The 17,296-nt window shown below is 40.1% G+C and overlaps 1 protein-coding gene across 6 annotated transcripts in view; it reads right to left on the bottom strand.

The window, feature by feature from the left end:
- ESRRG (estrogen related receptor gamma) overlaps nucleotides 1-17,296 on the bottom strand; it is a 1,188,946-nt gene that overhangs the window by 167,260 nt on the left and 1,004,390 nt on the right. The gene's annotated exons all lie outside the window — the stretch shown is intronic.

Genomic DNA, 17,296 nt, shown 5'->3' with positions numbered 1-17,296 from the left:
TAGAAGACACCCCCTCCAAGGGGAAAACAAAGTATATCAGGGATTTCAATGCTCAAACATCCCATCTTCCTGCCCTTGTTATGCTATAGGTTTTTGGCAATGTCAGGTAACCCAAGTCTACAATCCATAACATAGCATAATGGCACTTCTTAATTTCCATACACCCTACAGCATTTCCCAAATATACCAGCATATTTTGTACTGTTATTTGATTTACCTTTAGAAAAGTCTTGATGTTTAAAATAAAAGTATAGCCAAAGCTCTTTTGGCCATACTTCTCATGTAGGTGACAGGAGTGCACTTACTTGTGATACAGAATTAGCCAACAGAGGGCTAAAGCTCCCTAAGGTGACTGACAGTGACTGCTCTGCCAGAGTGGACCCCAGAACTGAGTGATCAGCAGTCACGTGATAACTCATTTCTCAGGGGCAGGGGGCAGCTTGCAGCATCGGACCAATAGCCTCAATGGAGATCAAGGCAGCAATGGGAGTCACTGGCTCTTGCTGTTGTCAAACACAGCCAGTGAGAAGGTAGCGGTTGGCGAGGTCGAGCAGCACTGTGTGTGCCACACAGTGTGGCTCGGGAGTGAGCCTGCATGAGTGCCTTCATAGCAAGTGGCATCTCGGGGGGGCTGGCTGTTGGCAGGGAACCCCAAAAGAGGAGGACTGGGGCTGCTCTGTGCAAAATATGGCAAATATGGCATCTTTATCATAAAAAAGGTCTCCTACCCTGCCAGAGTTGTGTTGCTGGGCAGAGCTGTGCAAATCCTAGGACTGGATGGACAGAAATTTTAATCCTTTGGCAGCCAAATCATCTCACATATATGTGTTTAATCTGTATATTTATCTGCTGGCTTGGAGTTCAACTTTTATAATGTTTGCCCTATTCCTTCTACAAGGCAGGAAGTTTTAACAGGTTTTAAAGGAAACTTTTAAAAAAAACTGTTGTGCTAATTTGGGGAAAAAAATGCCTCCTTGGAGCATCATTGATTTTTTTAAAATGTAAAAATCAAATACAAAATCTTAATAAGAAAGCATAAGAACCGAAAAAAAAAACCAGCATAATGAAATGTGGCCGCTCTTCATACGGCTGTATAAACAGGACAAATTTTGTGTACAGTCATCACAGAACGCGATAAACAAGTCTGCTGCAGATTTACGAGAGGCCTTTCTTGGCTTTACATCAAGTCTTAATTTGTACAGCCTCTTTAAAACACATTAAAAACACATAAAAGGCTTAGCTTTAAGAACAGACGTGTTAAAATGCAATGTGTTATCTCTTGATATTACAGAGCAAGTGCTTTGTTTAATATCTCGCATTAATGAAGGCACTTCTTAAGAGTATTATTACATGACAGAGCTCAGAAAAAACAGAACGGAGGTCAGTGCAGCTCAACAAACTGGCGTGTTCGCTAAAATGATTCTCTTTGAATAATACTAAAGATTTATTTTACACTGCGTGTAGCAGAAAACAATTCCAGTTTACATGCATTCATACTGAAATAAAAATAGTAATAATACAGCATAACATCATATCAAAATGTAAATTGAAATGCACCTGTCACATACAACTTACAGCAGAATAATGTCTGTTTTAAGGGCCTGTCCTAAATCTATGAGCCCCAAATGGATTTTGCACAATGTGTCTGTCAAAAAGTGCAGGTTAGAATAAAAGAGGTTGTAAACCCCCCCCCCAAAAAAAGAACCTGTAATGCCTCGTACACACGATCGGATTTTTGGCCAAAAAAAAGTGAAATTTTGTCCGAAGGGCGTTGGCCCAAACTTGTCTTGCATACAAATGGCAAGGAATCGTTGGCCAACAAATATGAACGTAGTGATGTACTACATTGTTTTTCAGCTCTTTAGCGCCACCCTTTGGTCTCCTTCTGCTAATTTCCTGTTAGTAGAAGTTTGGTGAGTGTTGATTCGCACTTTTCATTTGGCGCTTTTCAGTTAGTTTCTGAACGGCTGTTTGTCAACCAGCCATGTTGCGGAATCGGAGGAGATAGCGTGTTATTTATTATTTGCCTTGGAGTTATTGCTTTGACATTATTTTTTTGGTTGAATAATAATAATTTGATTTGGTATATTTTCTATATTTTTGGATGCATAGAATGCACTTTTTGGTTAAATTCTATTGGCAGATAGCATGTCTAATTTTATTTGTTTTCTTTTTTAATTCACGATAAAAAATTGTGTAGAATAATACTTGGCTATGTGTTTTACTTCAAATGACAGTTTGGGAGTAGGCAGTTACATTTAAAAAATACAATGTAAAATTAACAAGGGACACCAACATAGTTGTATCTTTGATCTTAAAAACTATGGGATAATGGTGTTGTGGTAACTTGCCCAAATAAATAAATAAAAAAAAAAAAAACATAATAATATTATTCTTGATATCACTATAAAAAAAAGACTTTGAAAATTTGTTTGCAATAACTCCATCAGTATCACCAGCAAAGCAGATTCATTATTATCCCATTAAAGAAGAAGAGAATTGTGCGCTGCATTTCGAGATTTCATAATTTGCCACGTCACGAATGTTAATTCTCTATTACGAACGCTAGTTTACAAGACCGACCACTTCTGGCTCGTCCTTGCTTCCAAGCATGTGTGTTTGTACTTTGGACTTTTGTCCGACGGACTTGTGTACACACGCTCGGAAAATCCGACATCAGACATTTGTCCATGGAAAATGTTAACATATGCTAACCAACATTTGTCTGTGGAAAGTTCGACAACAATTGTCCGATGGAGCATACACACGGTTGGATTTTCCACCACCAACCTGTCATCACACATTTCCCGTCTGAAAGTCCGATAGTGTGTACGAGGCTAAAGGCATAATGAGCTAGTAGGCATCGCCTACTAGCTCATTATGAAATACTCACCTTCGAACTAAGCCCTCTCTGGCACTGTGATTGGCCAGAGCTGCGATGATGTCACAGGCACTGGGCCCTGAGGAAACCCGGGCGGACGTTTCTTCAGAGCGCATGCGCCGATGATGTAATTGGTGCAGTATACAGTAAATGTCTCCTGAATGGTGCAAGTTTAGGAGATATTTACAGTATCTATAGGTAAGCCTTATTATAGGCTTACCTAAAGGGACAAATAAACAAGGGGATTTTACTTCCTCTTTAATCTGCTAATTTTAAGGGAGGGATTTCTTAAAGTGTACCTCCATTTTTGTTAAGTAAACAAACAATCCCATCTGGGTGACCAATGTACATTGCTATCAATTTAACACATTTTGTAGGAGATTCCTGTGTTTCCTGCTCTTAAGAAATTACTGTTTGTTTCACAATGTCCTTTGCAAACTTAATCTGAAATTCTGAAAACTAAATATCCTATTAAAGGGGAAGTCTAAAATCTGACTTGTATCTTAATGCAGACTTCTGGGAAAATCTGCGAGCCAATCACACAAGCAGGAAATGGCTAGACCAAACTTCTGTAGCCTCCCTGATGGTAATCCCGAGTGTGGCTCGGGGTTAAATTTCAGTCCCATTAGCGGTAACCCCGAGCCACACTCGGGATTACATGGCAGGATCCTGGTGCGGTGTTACTTACCTTGTCCCCAGGATCCTGCGATGTCCCCCGCAGTGTCCGTGGGCTCTGTCTCCTCCGAAGCCTCTCTGTGCCAGGCTTCGTTCCCTGCGAGCGGCGAGACGCACGGGGGCGGAGCCTGGCGGCAAATTAAAAAAAATGTAAAAATCATAACACATACAGTACTGTAATCTTACAGATTACAGTACTGTATGAAATTATTTCACATCCCTTTTGTCCCTAGTGCTTTGTACAATGCCCTGCATGCAGTTTTATATGATATATACTGTTCTTTCTGCCTGGAAACTGGAGATTGTCCATAGCAACCAAAAAGTGTCCCTTTACGTCAAAAGTGGCTTTAGATCAGCTAGAAAACAGCGATAGTAAATTAGAACACTTGCAGAATTGAGCGATAGTGAATCGTGGGGAAATGTATTTTATTATTATTATATTAATATTTTTTTTAATTATTTATATTTATTATATTATAATTTATGTTTTTGTGTTTCAAACTTCATCATACCCGGGATATCTACTAGACTCTTGGTGGACAGATTTAAGCGTGTTATTGTTAAGAATTACAGGCCTACAATATAAAACGTCAAATTTCCATGCAAAATAATTGTACCGCTTTCAGCACCTAAAATCTGAAATAATCATACCGCCAGGGAGGTTAAAAGACTATCATACAGTCTGGGTAATAAATGAAAAACTTCCAGGAGCAAAGGGATATGTTTTTAAAGTGGGTTGATTTACTAAAGGCACCTTGCAAGGGAATGTGCCCCAGAGCTTAGTGAATGTGGTGAACTTTCACTTTGCAAAATTTTTGCTTGCTCATGATTGAATGATGGAGTCCAGCAGAACTTCAACTCATTCACTAAGCTCTGATGAAAATTCCTACGCAAAGTGCAGCTTCCTGTGCAAAGTGACCAGTTTGCCTTTAGTAAATTAACCCCAAAAAATGAAATGATAAGAAAACAACCTTTGAAAACACTCAGAGATGATGTGTACAAAACTATTAGGACTCTAAAATCTTGTGTACTACATAGCAGTGCAGTAAAAATGGCACTAGCCTGAGATCAGTCCCAAGGGTCACCAGCTTTGAGCCCAAATACAGATGAAGCCTACTACTCTTTCTCATGTGTTTGTGACTTATTGTGTATATTATCATTTCTCCCACGGCTTTGTTGGAAAGGTACTTGACTGTACTATAATTAATTTCTTATATGTTAAAACCTGTGCTGTCACTGCTTTTCACTGTCCATCACTGTAAGGGGGACTTTCTTCTCGCTGACCACCAATGTGAGGAGGACTGTCTTCTCACTGACCACCAATGTGAGGGGGACTGTCTTCTCACTGACCACCAATGTGAGGAGGACTGTCTTCTCACTGACCACCAATGTGAGGAGGACTGTCTTCTCACTGACCACCAATGTGAGGGGGAATGTCTTCTCACTGACCACCAATGTGAGGAGGACTGTCTTCTCACTGACCACCAATGTAAGAGGGAATGTCTTCTAACTGACCACTACTGTAACGGGGGCTTTCTACTCACTGACCACCAAAGTAAGGGTACTTTCGTCTCACTGACCACCACTGTAAGGGGGACTTTTTTTCTCACTGACCACCACTGTAAAGAGGACCGTCTTCTCACTGACCACCAATGTAAGGGGGCTGTCTTCTCACTGACTACTACTGTATGGAGGACTTTCCTCTCACTGACCACCACTCTAAGGGGAACTTTCTTCTCACTGACCACAACTGTAAGAGGGACTTTCTTCTCACTGACCACTACTCTGAGGGGAATTTTCTTCTCACTGACCACTAATGTAAAGGGGACTGTCTTCTCACTGACCACCAATGTAAAGGGGACTTTATTCTCATTGACTGCCAATGTAAAGGGGACTTTATTCTCACTGACCATCACTGTAAGGAGGACTTTCTTCTCCCTGACCACCAATGTAAGGGACATTTTTCCCATTGGCACCCAATGAATTGGTTTTAGCAGGGGTTCCCCGACATCTGAAAATGATTTCACGGATTCCTCTAAAGTAAAGAGATTGAGAAAGGCTGAGCTAATCTGTCATTGGATGAAACCTTCCAATAAAATGGCTCCCATCTCTCACAATGTACTTCAGTACATGTCTGTGTATTGATTTGCTTCTTATATATTTTTCTTCCTCCCAGACACTCAGTCCTGTGAGGCAAATCGAGAGACAGTAAATAAATCTACAGATCAAGCATATGTATGGGCTGCTTTTTCTCTAGCAGCAGGGTATTTGCACAGTAAATCATTTTCATTATGTGAGTTGTACACGTAATCCTCTTAAGGCCTCTGTGCACTTCACCTTCACTTTATTTTACAGACGAGCACCGGAGAGCTAATGAATTCTGAAATGTTTTAGCTCTCAACAGCATTTAACTAGTCAGTATAACTTAATCAATGACTGGGGAAGTGAGGAGGGAGTAGACAATATGCATCTTGTGCCAATGTTTTAAGGAGGGTAGAGAGTAACTACGAGATCACAGATTTATCAAGTTTGTTATATTCAGTATGATTACAGGTGTCAATGATACATTGCAAATTGTAAGAATGTCTATTGCGATCAATGTTCCAATCTGATTATTCGATAATCACAGTGGGCGTGGCATTGTTCTTCCATCAGACAGGATTTGAAAATTACGATTGGGTTTATTAAATTATGATTTGTGTGGGAAAGACAACTTTTTGTTATAGTAGATAAAATTCCTAGTTGCATGACATGTTCATGATGGACAAGTGGCTTTTAACTGATATTTTCAGTTTTTTTAATAATATTTTACATTCTTTAAAGCACTTACTGAAATTAACACATTACACAAATTAAAAGGACATCTGTCAGCACTGTCAATTGTCCCATTATTATTTTGGGTGAAAAAATGGCTTTGTGGTTGACTTAATACAAATTGCTGCTTCAAGAGACCAAAAGTCTCACATGGTCTCCAGGTTACCAAGAGCACTGTGGGCGTATTAAGACATTAGTGCAGCCTTTATCAACCTTTTCAACACAGAGGAACCCTTGAAATAACTTTCCTTTATCTATAACTCTATATACAATATATATAGTGTGATGGCCATAGGGAAGAATTACCACCTTACAGATAGGTAAAAAAAGATCAATGGTGTCACTGGGAACTTATCTGGGTGGCAACTATTGCTCATTGCTCAAGGAACTTCTAGCAATCTCTGGAGGAACCCTGTGGTTCTGCAGAACCCTGGTTGAGAAACCCTTACTGAGAATGTTACTGCCAAGAATGGAAGGGGCCCAAAAAAGCAATCCCTACTGCCAGCTCTTGAGCTACAGTACGTACTTCCTAATTATCTTGCAGATTGTAATTCACATATTGCAACCCTGTGTTAAAATTGATATGGTTTTAACCAATATGACTGTTAACTGTGGGGAATTGTCTGGGCATTTTTGTACCCCAATCTTTAATCTCATGGTCTTTGGAGATATGGACAGGTCTGAGTACAATCAAAGATTGTCACTATTCTAGTGATCAGAGGCTTCACTGGAAGCCTTTTTTAATCATAGATAAAACCTCAGAGGATGCTAAGGTACATACATGATGATGACATCTCTCATAATGCAACTATACAGCTATATCACGGCTGATACATGAACATTATCAAAGTCCCAAGATTCATGTGAAGGAAGGCTGCACCAAATATCAAATCGAACATCTACCCGAATCATTCATTTTTTTATTTTTTTATTTTTGGAAACATGGAAAGGTCTGGACACAATCAAAAATGATCATTGTGCTTCTAATAATATTGGGGTTCACTGGAAGCCTTCTTAATCCTGAATAAAACCATAAAGGGTGCTAGGATGTATGCATGATGATGTCAACTCTCCCAATGCAATAATATAGCATTATGACTGCCGATGCATGACATCATTAGAGTTCCAAAATCCATGTGAAGGAAAGCACTGCCAACCATCACAGTTGATATAAACAACTAATCTGTACTGCCAAATGTATTGAATATCTGGTGGCTAGCAAACCAGATATTATGACATCAAAATCAGATCCATCTACGTTATCAACATGTGACGACCTTCAGGAGTTGAATACCAATTTAGATACCCAACAGGCCAATAATGCCTTTCCTATGAATGAAAAGATTTAACGCCACAGTTTGCACTACATAAACAAGTACAGAGTACATCATTTAATTTACCTTATGCTGGTAGTATACTTCTATAGGAAATAAGCATGATGTAGCAGACCTAGACTCTAAACTGAAAAGGCAATCACTAAAATAATAACTCATTAAAAATTAAGAAAGATCAGAAGGACCCCTATGCAGGCCACATGACCAATGCATTAATAATGTAGACTTTACCAAAGAAACCTGGGGTGGGGGGATCTAATGTCAGTACCTCTGCTGGTACCTCCCACATGGCAGATGCCTTGGCTCTGATCACATGACTAGGGGTGATGATGTTTTTTGAAGAAAGGGATATAGACCTTTTAATTTTAGAGTTTATATATAAGAAATAGGAGGTAGCTTGTTTTCCCCTAATTGTTGGCCCTAGGTCAAGGTTTAGGTGTCACTTTCACACTTGGGCTGATGATCTCCACCACACCTTAGTAAACTTTTTACAGGGAAAAAAATCTTCATTCAGTGCAGCTTCCACTAGCAAGAAGCAGTCTGTTATTTTTGCCTGTCCAAACCAGAGTATTTCACATTGCACATCTCTATTTTTTTCCCCTAAATAGATTTGAACTGTCAATTTGGAGGCCCGCTGAGCCACCAGCATGTACAGAATACTGTGACCAACATAGAGTTTGAAGCAGCAAATTTTATTACAGGCTGGTAATTGAATTGAACAGGTTTACATTTGAATAGATTTGCAGCACAGCGATCGCTGACGCAGGGGCTGGGACGACTGTCTGTGATAAAAGGTGTTTTGGAAGGTTTCAGAATTCTTTTCCAGTTCAATGCAGGTTAACGTTCAGCCAGGATAACACATTTATACCAGAAAGAAGAAAACAGTAACTTGATGTCATTCCGAATGAAGCTGATTCAGCAAAGCTTTCAAAGTGCCCTCTTTTTTTTTGTTTTTTAGCTCGCAGACAGTTATTATATATGCATGGCTTGTTATTACATATATAGACTTGACTGTCTCCTCTGAGTAAATATAGTAAAGGAGAATTTATGGGTTTTCTTGTACTTAAAAAATGCAAAATGTCAAATAAGTTCAAAACGCTTTTACACAAACATCTGAAATATGAAAATAATATCGTGTAAAAAACACCTATACTTCTAAGCCCTCTGTCCCCTCTTTCAAGTCCCATAGATTTCTGCTTAGTTGTCTAGCAAAGGTCACAATTCTAATTTTGGCAAAATTTTATTTTACTCTAAATTTACAGATTTTACCTTTGGTGAAATTTCATCAAAATGTAGCATCACATTACCTAGAATACCATAGATGTGCTACTTCCAGGGGCTGCCTCCCTTTTTTCCCAGCTAGTTATACACCAGGGGACTAGTCTCCTTAAAACATACTAGGGGCAGGGAGTGCCCACATCATGCTGGGTGCACCGCAGACTCCTCCCCGCAGAGATGATGGAAGCCAAGAATTAGGGTGGCAGGATATGAGATCACCTGGGCTTTAGTAAGTAAAAAAAAAAAATACAAAAGTAATGCCCTTCAGTTAACTTGATTTAAAGAATCCAGTTAAAATGTAATAATAAAAATAATACATTTTTAAAGGTCCATCTTTGTTCTTTAATATCTACCTTATGTTCCCAGCCAATGAGGGGTAATTTTTTGCCACAAAGACAGGTCTATCTATGATAATTGAAATCAGCTTCCCTGACCCTCAAGAGCCATTTAAAGGCTGTTGCACCTTTAAACTGATTGTAAACATATAAAATAACAAACATGTCATATTTACCTGCTCTGTGTAATGGTTTTGAACAGAGCAACTCCGATTCCTCCTCTTCTCGGGTCCCTCGCCGGCACTACCCTGTCGAGTAAGCTGCTTGCTATGGAGGCACTCATGCAGGCTTGCTCCTGACCCATGCACTATGTGTTCACTGACACACAAAGGGGTTGATTTACTAAAGGGAAAAAGACTATGCATTTTGCAAAGTGCAGTTTCATGCTGCAAGTGCAGTTGCTCCAGAGCACAGTAAATGAGCAGAAACTCTGCTGACTTCCATTATCCAATCATGTGCAAGCAAAAATGCATTTTTTTAAACATTTTCCTTGCACGTGATTGGGTATTCTTTGTAAGTGAAACCTTACCTCATTTAATGAGCTCTGATGCAACTGCATTTTCAGAGTGCAGAGTTTATTTGTCTTTAGTAAATCAACCCCTTAGTGCGGCTCGGGCCTGCCCCCTGCTCCCTCACTGGCTGTGATTGACAGCAGGGGGAGCCAATGCCTCTGAGCCTATGAGGAGGGAGAGAGCCGCTGCTCTCAGGCACAGCACAGGATCGAGATCAGGCTCAGGTAAGCATAAGGGGGGCGGGAGGGCAGCTGTGTTTTGAAGGTTTATTTGCCTTAATGCAGAGAATGAATTAAGGTAAAAAAAACCTTCAGCCTTCAGAACCATTTTAACCACTTAAGAACCAGAAGATTTTCCCCCTTAATGACCAGGCCATTTTTTGCGATACGGCACTGCATCACTTTAACTGACAATTGCACGACTGATGTCCTTTTTTTCCCACAAATAAAGCTTTCTTTTGGTGGTATTTGATTTTTTTTATCGTTTTTATTTTTTGCGCTATAAACAAAAAAAGAGCGACAATTTTGAAAAAAAGCAGTATTTTTAACTTTTAATAATATAATAAATATCCCCCCAAAAAATATAAAAAAACTAATTTGTTAATCAGTTTAGGCCAATGTGTATTCTTCTACATATTTTTGGTAAAAAAAATCGCAATAAGCATATATTGATTGGTTTGCGCAAAAGTTATAGCGTCTACAAAATAGGGAATAGATTTATGGAATTTTTATTAATATTTTATTTTACTAGTAATAACAGTGATCTGCGACATTGCGGTGGACAGATCAGACACCTAACTGACATTTTTGGCACTTTTTTGAGAACCAGTGACAATATTACAGTAATCAGTGCTAAAAATATGCACCGTTATTGTACTAATCACACTGGCAGGGAAGGGGGTTAACATCAGAGGCGATCAAGGGGTTAAATGTATTCCCTGCAGGTGTCTTCCAACTGTATGGGGGATGGGCTGCCTGGGGAAACACACAGATCCGTCTTCCTTGTTTACACAGGCAGATCCCCGTTCTGTCACTGCGGGGAACAAGCGCGGGTGGCAGGCGCTGATTGCCTCCCCCCCGCTGGCCAGTGGGTGCGTGCCAACAAACTAGTGTTCCTGAGCTAACGTACAACGATGGTGATTTGCAGGAACGAGCCGACCTGCTGCAGTACAATGACGGTGTTTCGCGGGAATAAGCCGACTTGCCACAGTACAATGACGGCATTTTGCGGGAATGAGCTGACCTGCCTCCGTACAATAACGGCGTTTCGCGGGAATGAGCTGACCTGCTGCAATACAATGTCGCCGTTTCACGGGAATAAAACGACCTACCGCCGTACAATGACGGCGTTTCGCGGGAATGAGCCAACCTGCTGCAGTACAATGACGGCGTTATGCGGGAATGAGCTGACCTGCCGCCGTACAATGCCGGCCTTTTGCGGGAATGAGCTGACCTGCTGCAGTACAATGACAGCGTTTCGTGGGAATAAAACGACTGACCGCCGCACAATGACGGCGTTTCGCGGGAATGAGCCGACCTGCCGCAGTACAATGACAGCGTTTCGCGGGAATGAAATGACCTACCGCCGTACAATGACGGCGTTTCGCGGGAATGAGCCGACCTGCTGCAGTACAATGATGGCGTTTCGCAGGAACGAGCCGACCTGCCACCGTACAATAACGGCGTTTCGCGGGAACGGACCGACCTGCCGCCATACAATGACGACGTTTCGCGGGAACGGGCCGACCTGCCGCCGTACAATGACGGCGACTGGTCGGCAAGTGGTTAAACAATATGTGAATTTTTCCTTCCCTATAGACTCAATGCATTTTACCGAAATGATGAATTTCCTGTAAACTTTAACAACTTAGAAAGTCAAAGACTCTCACTTTTGCTCATCCTCATATATATAACTGCTGGAGCCTGAAGTTGGTCAACTTTTTGAAGATTCTAAGAAAGTTCAACTTTTTTTAATGCAAATGATTCTAAGTAAAGCAATGATATTATGATGATGGCGCTAACAATCGGATTCCTGACGCCGGAGTATTTGTATATATACAGAGGCAATGCCCTGTATTACCCCTCCTCCATTTCTTTTCTTTAATCCAATGCACATTTTATTCCCCTTTACTCGTTAGCGCAGGCCTTTAAACTAGGAAATTAAGGCAATATTAAATCCATTTATTTTGCATTTTTATGATGCTGCGCAGAGTTTAGTGTTGTATTCGTTTTGGCTCCTAAGCAGGGGGAAAACTACTTGTTCCGTTGCCTACATCAATAACCCTTCACATCTCTATTACAGCGAACCGCATTGTTTTAGAGCTTAAAGCAAGTAAAGAAGTACCTGGCACCATTGACTATTTCGAGACTTTATTCTCTATATTACCAGCTGTGCCTTCATCACTTCAAATCCAATCCCAGATCTTTTTTTTTTTTCCTAAGCATTTTGTGAATTTGGCAGACATCCTTGGTAAAAGTGCCCACTATATTGCCTGCAAAGCAGCTGAACAAAATAAGGGTACTTCTACATGGTTATAATCTAATAGAGTTATGTTTGTAAGAATTTAATATGCCTAATTTTGTCATCAATCTGTCGTCTTTTTGTTTTGCTGGAATATTTAATCCACGTGAGTTCAGGAGGTTATATTAATTTATGGTCGGGTTGGCATCGGTTTTCTCAAGCCTGTGACGGAAATGTGGGGTTGAATTATATGTTGTTCATCCCACTAATTCTTTTACTATCTTGGTTTTCTCATCCACTATGCAGCATTCAATGTCACCATTTCTTTGCTTTCCTTTATAAGGTATGCACAAATTCAACTGACCTTAAAGCGGTATTAAACTCAAAAACAAAAATGTAATATATTGCAGCTTACCGATACCTTAAAGTGTTTGTTATCCCAACACTTCATATTCCCGATATGTCCCTGCTGTACCATGTACTTGTATGAAAAAGTATCCTGTTCTCTTTGTATCGCTTCCTTTATGTGAAATGCCTGGTGTTCCTGCCAGTCCCTTTGCTTTCCTAATAAAACTGACCACACTAAGCAGGAGGTTCTCTTGCTGTGCTGGGAACTCAGTGTACTCTCCTCCAATGATCAGACACGTCCTGACATGCCTCCCCGCAGCCATTCACTGGGAAGCTCAGTGTGTTGCTGCTTCTCCTCCCCCAGCTCTTATGCAGCTGAGAACAGAGGGAATGTGATCACTTATAAAAAAAAGGGAAAAAAGGTACAGTGGAACCTTGGATTACGAGCATAATCCGTTCCAGGAGTATGCTCATAATCCAATGTACTCGCATATCAAAGCGAGTTTTCCCATTGAAGTCAATGGAAAGGAAAATAATTTGTTCCGCATTGACTTCAATGGGATGCAATACCGCATGCGGCCGGGGGGCCGGAGAGCCTCGGAAACGGCCAAAAAGGCCCGAGGGACACTTCGGCTGACCTCGGCAAACCTCAGAAAGACTCCATTCACAAGCCTTTCCGAGGTTTGCCGAGGTCAGCCAAACTGTACTCAGGCCTTTCCGTGCATTTCCGAACTGCACCGATCGGCAACTTTTGGCTATGCTCGGCTCCAGCGCCCCCCCACCTCAGGCCAAAAGCAGTACTGCCACCGCTTTTGGCCTGAATCCTGCTCGTATTGTGAGACAACACTCGCAAACCGAGTTTTTTAGCAATACAGTGCTCGGTTTGTGAAACGCTCGTTAACTGCGTTACTCGCAAACCGAGGTTCCACTGTATTTATAATTTTTTTTAAATCTTTACACAAATGCATTTCTATTTTAAACTGAATGAGTTGTTTTAAAAGATGATCGTTTACAATCACTTTATTGTGGTGGCTGCATTCGTTTTCTTTACTTACGCGTTTTCTCCCTGTTTTCACATGGTAATCTGGCCAGTAATACATCTCCTGTATTAAAGTGCCCCCGCCCTCCCCCATCTGGATGAAGGAGCACAGGGGCACTTCTGGACAGCAGCATTGTTAGTCTAGGGGGAGGGGAGTGGTAGATGGACTAGCACATTTAGATACACTAACAAATTGAAGCCAAACTCCAGCTAATACTTTATAAGCAGTTACAGCAAACAGTTTTCTTGTTAGGATAAAAATTTTACACAGATAAATAAAACCTTAATTGTAAGCACCCCTGTCAGTGTTGAGTGGTTTGTCCCATCCTTGTAACTGATGCATCTGAAAGAGAGCTTGTTCTTTTGAACAGACTTACTGGCCAGATCACCAGTTGAAAATAGAAGAAAGAAAGCCTAAATCAGAAAATGAATGCAGCCATCACATCTAAGAATTGGTAAGCTGCAATATAATAAATGTTTGCTTTTGGGTTTAATATCGCTTTAAAGTAGAAGAAAATCCCAAGTCTATTTATTATTGAAATGTTTCCCCTCATCCCACCTAACCAGCCGAGCTTTTTTAAAATGTTCCTAAATTTGTAAAATACTGAGGCTAGCAGGACATGCCAGAATTTGCGGTTTTATAAGAGATAAAAAGTATGGAGTTGATTTACTAAAGGCAAATAAGCTGTTCACTTTTCAAAAGAAGTTGCAATTTGCTTTTCCCCAAAGCTTAGTGAATGAGGTGAAGTGCAGCTGACCTTCATCATCCAATCATAATTTCATTTATGTTCTTTGCATGTGATTGGGTAGTCTTTGCAAAGTGAAAATTTACCAGGCAAACTCCTTTTCAAAGTGCAACTTCCCTTGCAAAGTGAATAGCCTTTAATAAATCAACCCTCCGTGTGTCAATCAGAGAGAAGAGCACTTCCTCCCGTTTCAGTGTCAGATGTTCTCTCTGTGGCATTCTGCCTGCAGTTTTCCCGATCCCACCCTCTTCCCATCTTATAGACATCTCTCAATATCCCGGCGTTCTTTCTTATCCCTCTTTACTACCAATAATCCTGTGTGTGTCAGTGCTCCGTCCACAATCTGTCTCTGTCAGTCTTGCTCACATACTCTGCCATTGTCTGTGTCTGACACTATTGGATTTCCCTGACCATCCCTAGTCTCTCAGCAGCGACTTAGCTCCAATTAAAAAGCAGCTGTTCCGACTGCGTCTGTGTGACAGCCATAAAACTGGAGAAACCTGTTTAATACAAGCCAATCAAATAAACAGATTCTCATCCAGCCCAGTGAAAAAAAGCCATAAAACCAGAGCGCTCGTTCTAGGAGGAAATTAATCGTGGACTTTTTTTTTTTTTTACTCTTAAATTGTCATCCTTGTATATTAAAAAATGAAAGCATGCCTGACCTTTTTCAACTACAAAAGTAAAAAATAATAAATTAAAATGTATACTTAATAAGTCAATCCACGTGGAAAACTCATAACAACTGCATTGGGTAACTTACTATTATAATTTGGAAGGGGACAGATAGATAGATAGATAGATAGATAGATAGATAGATAGATAGATAGATAGATAGATAGATAGATAGATAGATAGATAGATAGATAGATAGATAGATAGATAGATAGATAGATAGATAGATAGATAGATGGATAGATGGATAGATAGATAGATAGATAGATAGATAGATAGATAGATAGATAGATAGATAGATAGATAGATAGATAGATAGATAGATAGATAGATAGATAGATAGATAGATAGATAGATAGATAGATAGATAGATAGATAGATAGATAGATAGATAAATTGATTTACCTATCTGCTATACATTAAGCAAGATTGTACAAGTATGCTTTAAAGCTGCAAACTCTGTGAGTCAAAAAATAAAACAAAATAGTTTGGATTTATTATACCACTTTTTCATTGACTGTAGAGTTTATTATTTGGCATTAATTTTGGCATTAGATGGAATGAAAAAATGTTATCCATAATGGACACATCCCTCAGTGATCCAGTTGTATCCCCACCTTTGAGTAATGGGGCCTGTTGATTAATTCCATTCCTTCTAGAAAGGAAAGGAAGAAAGGGAAGCAGGAAAGCAAGGAAGAAAAGGAAAGGGAAGGAAAAGAAAGGAAAGGAAAGGAAAGAAACAAAGGAAAGGAAAGGAAAGGAAAGGAAAGGAAAGGAAAGGAAAGGAAAGGAAAGGAAAGGAAAGGAAAGGAAAGGAAAGGAAAGGAAAGGAAAAGAAAGGAAAGGAAAGAAACAAAGGAAAGGAAAGGAAAGGAAAGGAAAGGAAAGGAAAGGAAAGGAAAGGAAAGGAAAGGAAAGGAAAGGAGGGATGGAAGAAACAAAGGAAAGGAGGGATGGAAGAAACAAAGGAAAGGAAGGAAGGAAGGAAGGAAGGAAGGAAGGAAGGAAGGAAGGAAGGAAGGAAGGAAGGAAGGAAGGAAGGAAGGAAGGAAGGAAGGAAGGAAGGAATGAAGGAAGGAAGGAAGGAAGGAAAGGGAAGGAAGGATGGACGGATGGATGGAAGGAAGGAAGAATGGAGCTAAACAGCAATATTTTGAATATTGGGACCCTTTGAAGAAATTCATTCTTTCTCCCAAAAGAAAGAAACAACAAAAGAAAGAAAAGAGGGGATAGCTAGATATAAAGATAGATAGATAGATAGATAGATAGATAGATAGATAGATAGATAGATAGATAGATAGATAGATAGATAGATAGATAGATAGATAGATGCTAAACAGCAGTATGTGATCAGTGCTAATAATATACACTGTCACTGTACTAATGACACTGGCTGGGAAGGGGTTAACATTTAGGGGCAATCAAAGAGTTAAATGTGTGCCTAACAATGTGTAGTGTGTGTACTGTGTGCTGTTTTTACTAAGCAATGTGTCTTACTCCATGCCTAGCAGGTAGAAGAAAAAAAAAACGGCACACCACTGTCCTGGTCTGAAATCTTGCTGGTATTTGCAGTTTTTAATTTTAAGGCTGATTTACAAGTATACATTGCAGAAACACGTGTGTTGCTGCAACATGTTACACACATTTACACACTGGAGTATTATTCATTTTGAAAAGCACCCCAATGCACTAAGGCTACACACAGGCGTTTCAAAGTGCTCTAACTCATGGCAATCCACCATAATGTGTTGCAACAAAATTTTGTGACCTGTCCGATTTTTGGGACGTTTTGGTGAACTGGTATCCCATTGATTGCAATGGTTGCCTTAATGCAGCGTACATTAAGACATGACTTGCATTAACACTCTGTGCACAGAAAATCATGTGGCCTGCCACGGCTGGCCTTTCCTTGCGAAAATGCTAGCTGCCTTGTAGCTATCCTGTGGATTCAATGCTGCAGTGCTCAATAATGCATGGTAGTGTGTAGTGATGTGTTCTGTTACAAAATAAGGATCACATCCTATTTTTTGGCAAGGCAGCCCTTACATTTCCATGGGTTGCCTTAGTGCAAGGTGTGTTAAAGCATGGCATAACGTAAGAAATGTGAATGGGCCCTTATAGAGGGCCACAGACATCTTCTCTAAATCCTGACTTTGCTTACTCAGATGTTTTTTTTTTTTCGCTAATAGCTTAAGCTGT

The sequence above is a fragment of the Aquarana catesbeiana genome, linkage group LG04 (assembly GCF_042186555.1).
Source record: "Aquarana catesbeiana isolate 2022-GZ linkage group LG04, ASM4218655v1, whole genome shotgun sequence".
Taxonomy (NCBI): domain Eukaryota; kingdom Metazoa; phylum Chordata; class Amphibia; order Anura; family Ranidae; genus Aquarana; species Aquarana catesbeiana.
The sequence above is the reverse complement of the archived record's forward strand: the minus strand, read 5'-3'. Positions and strand labels throughout refer to the sequence as shown.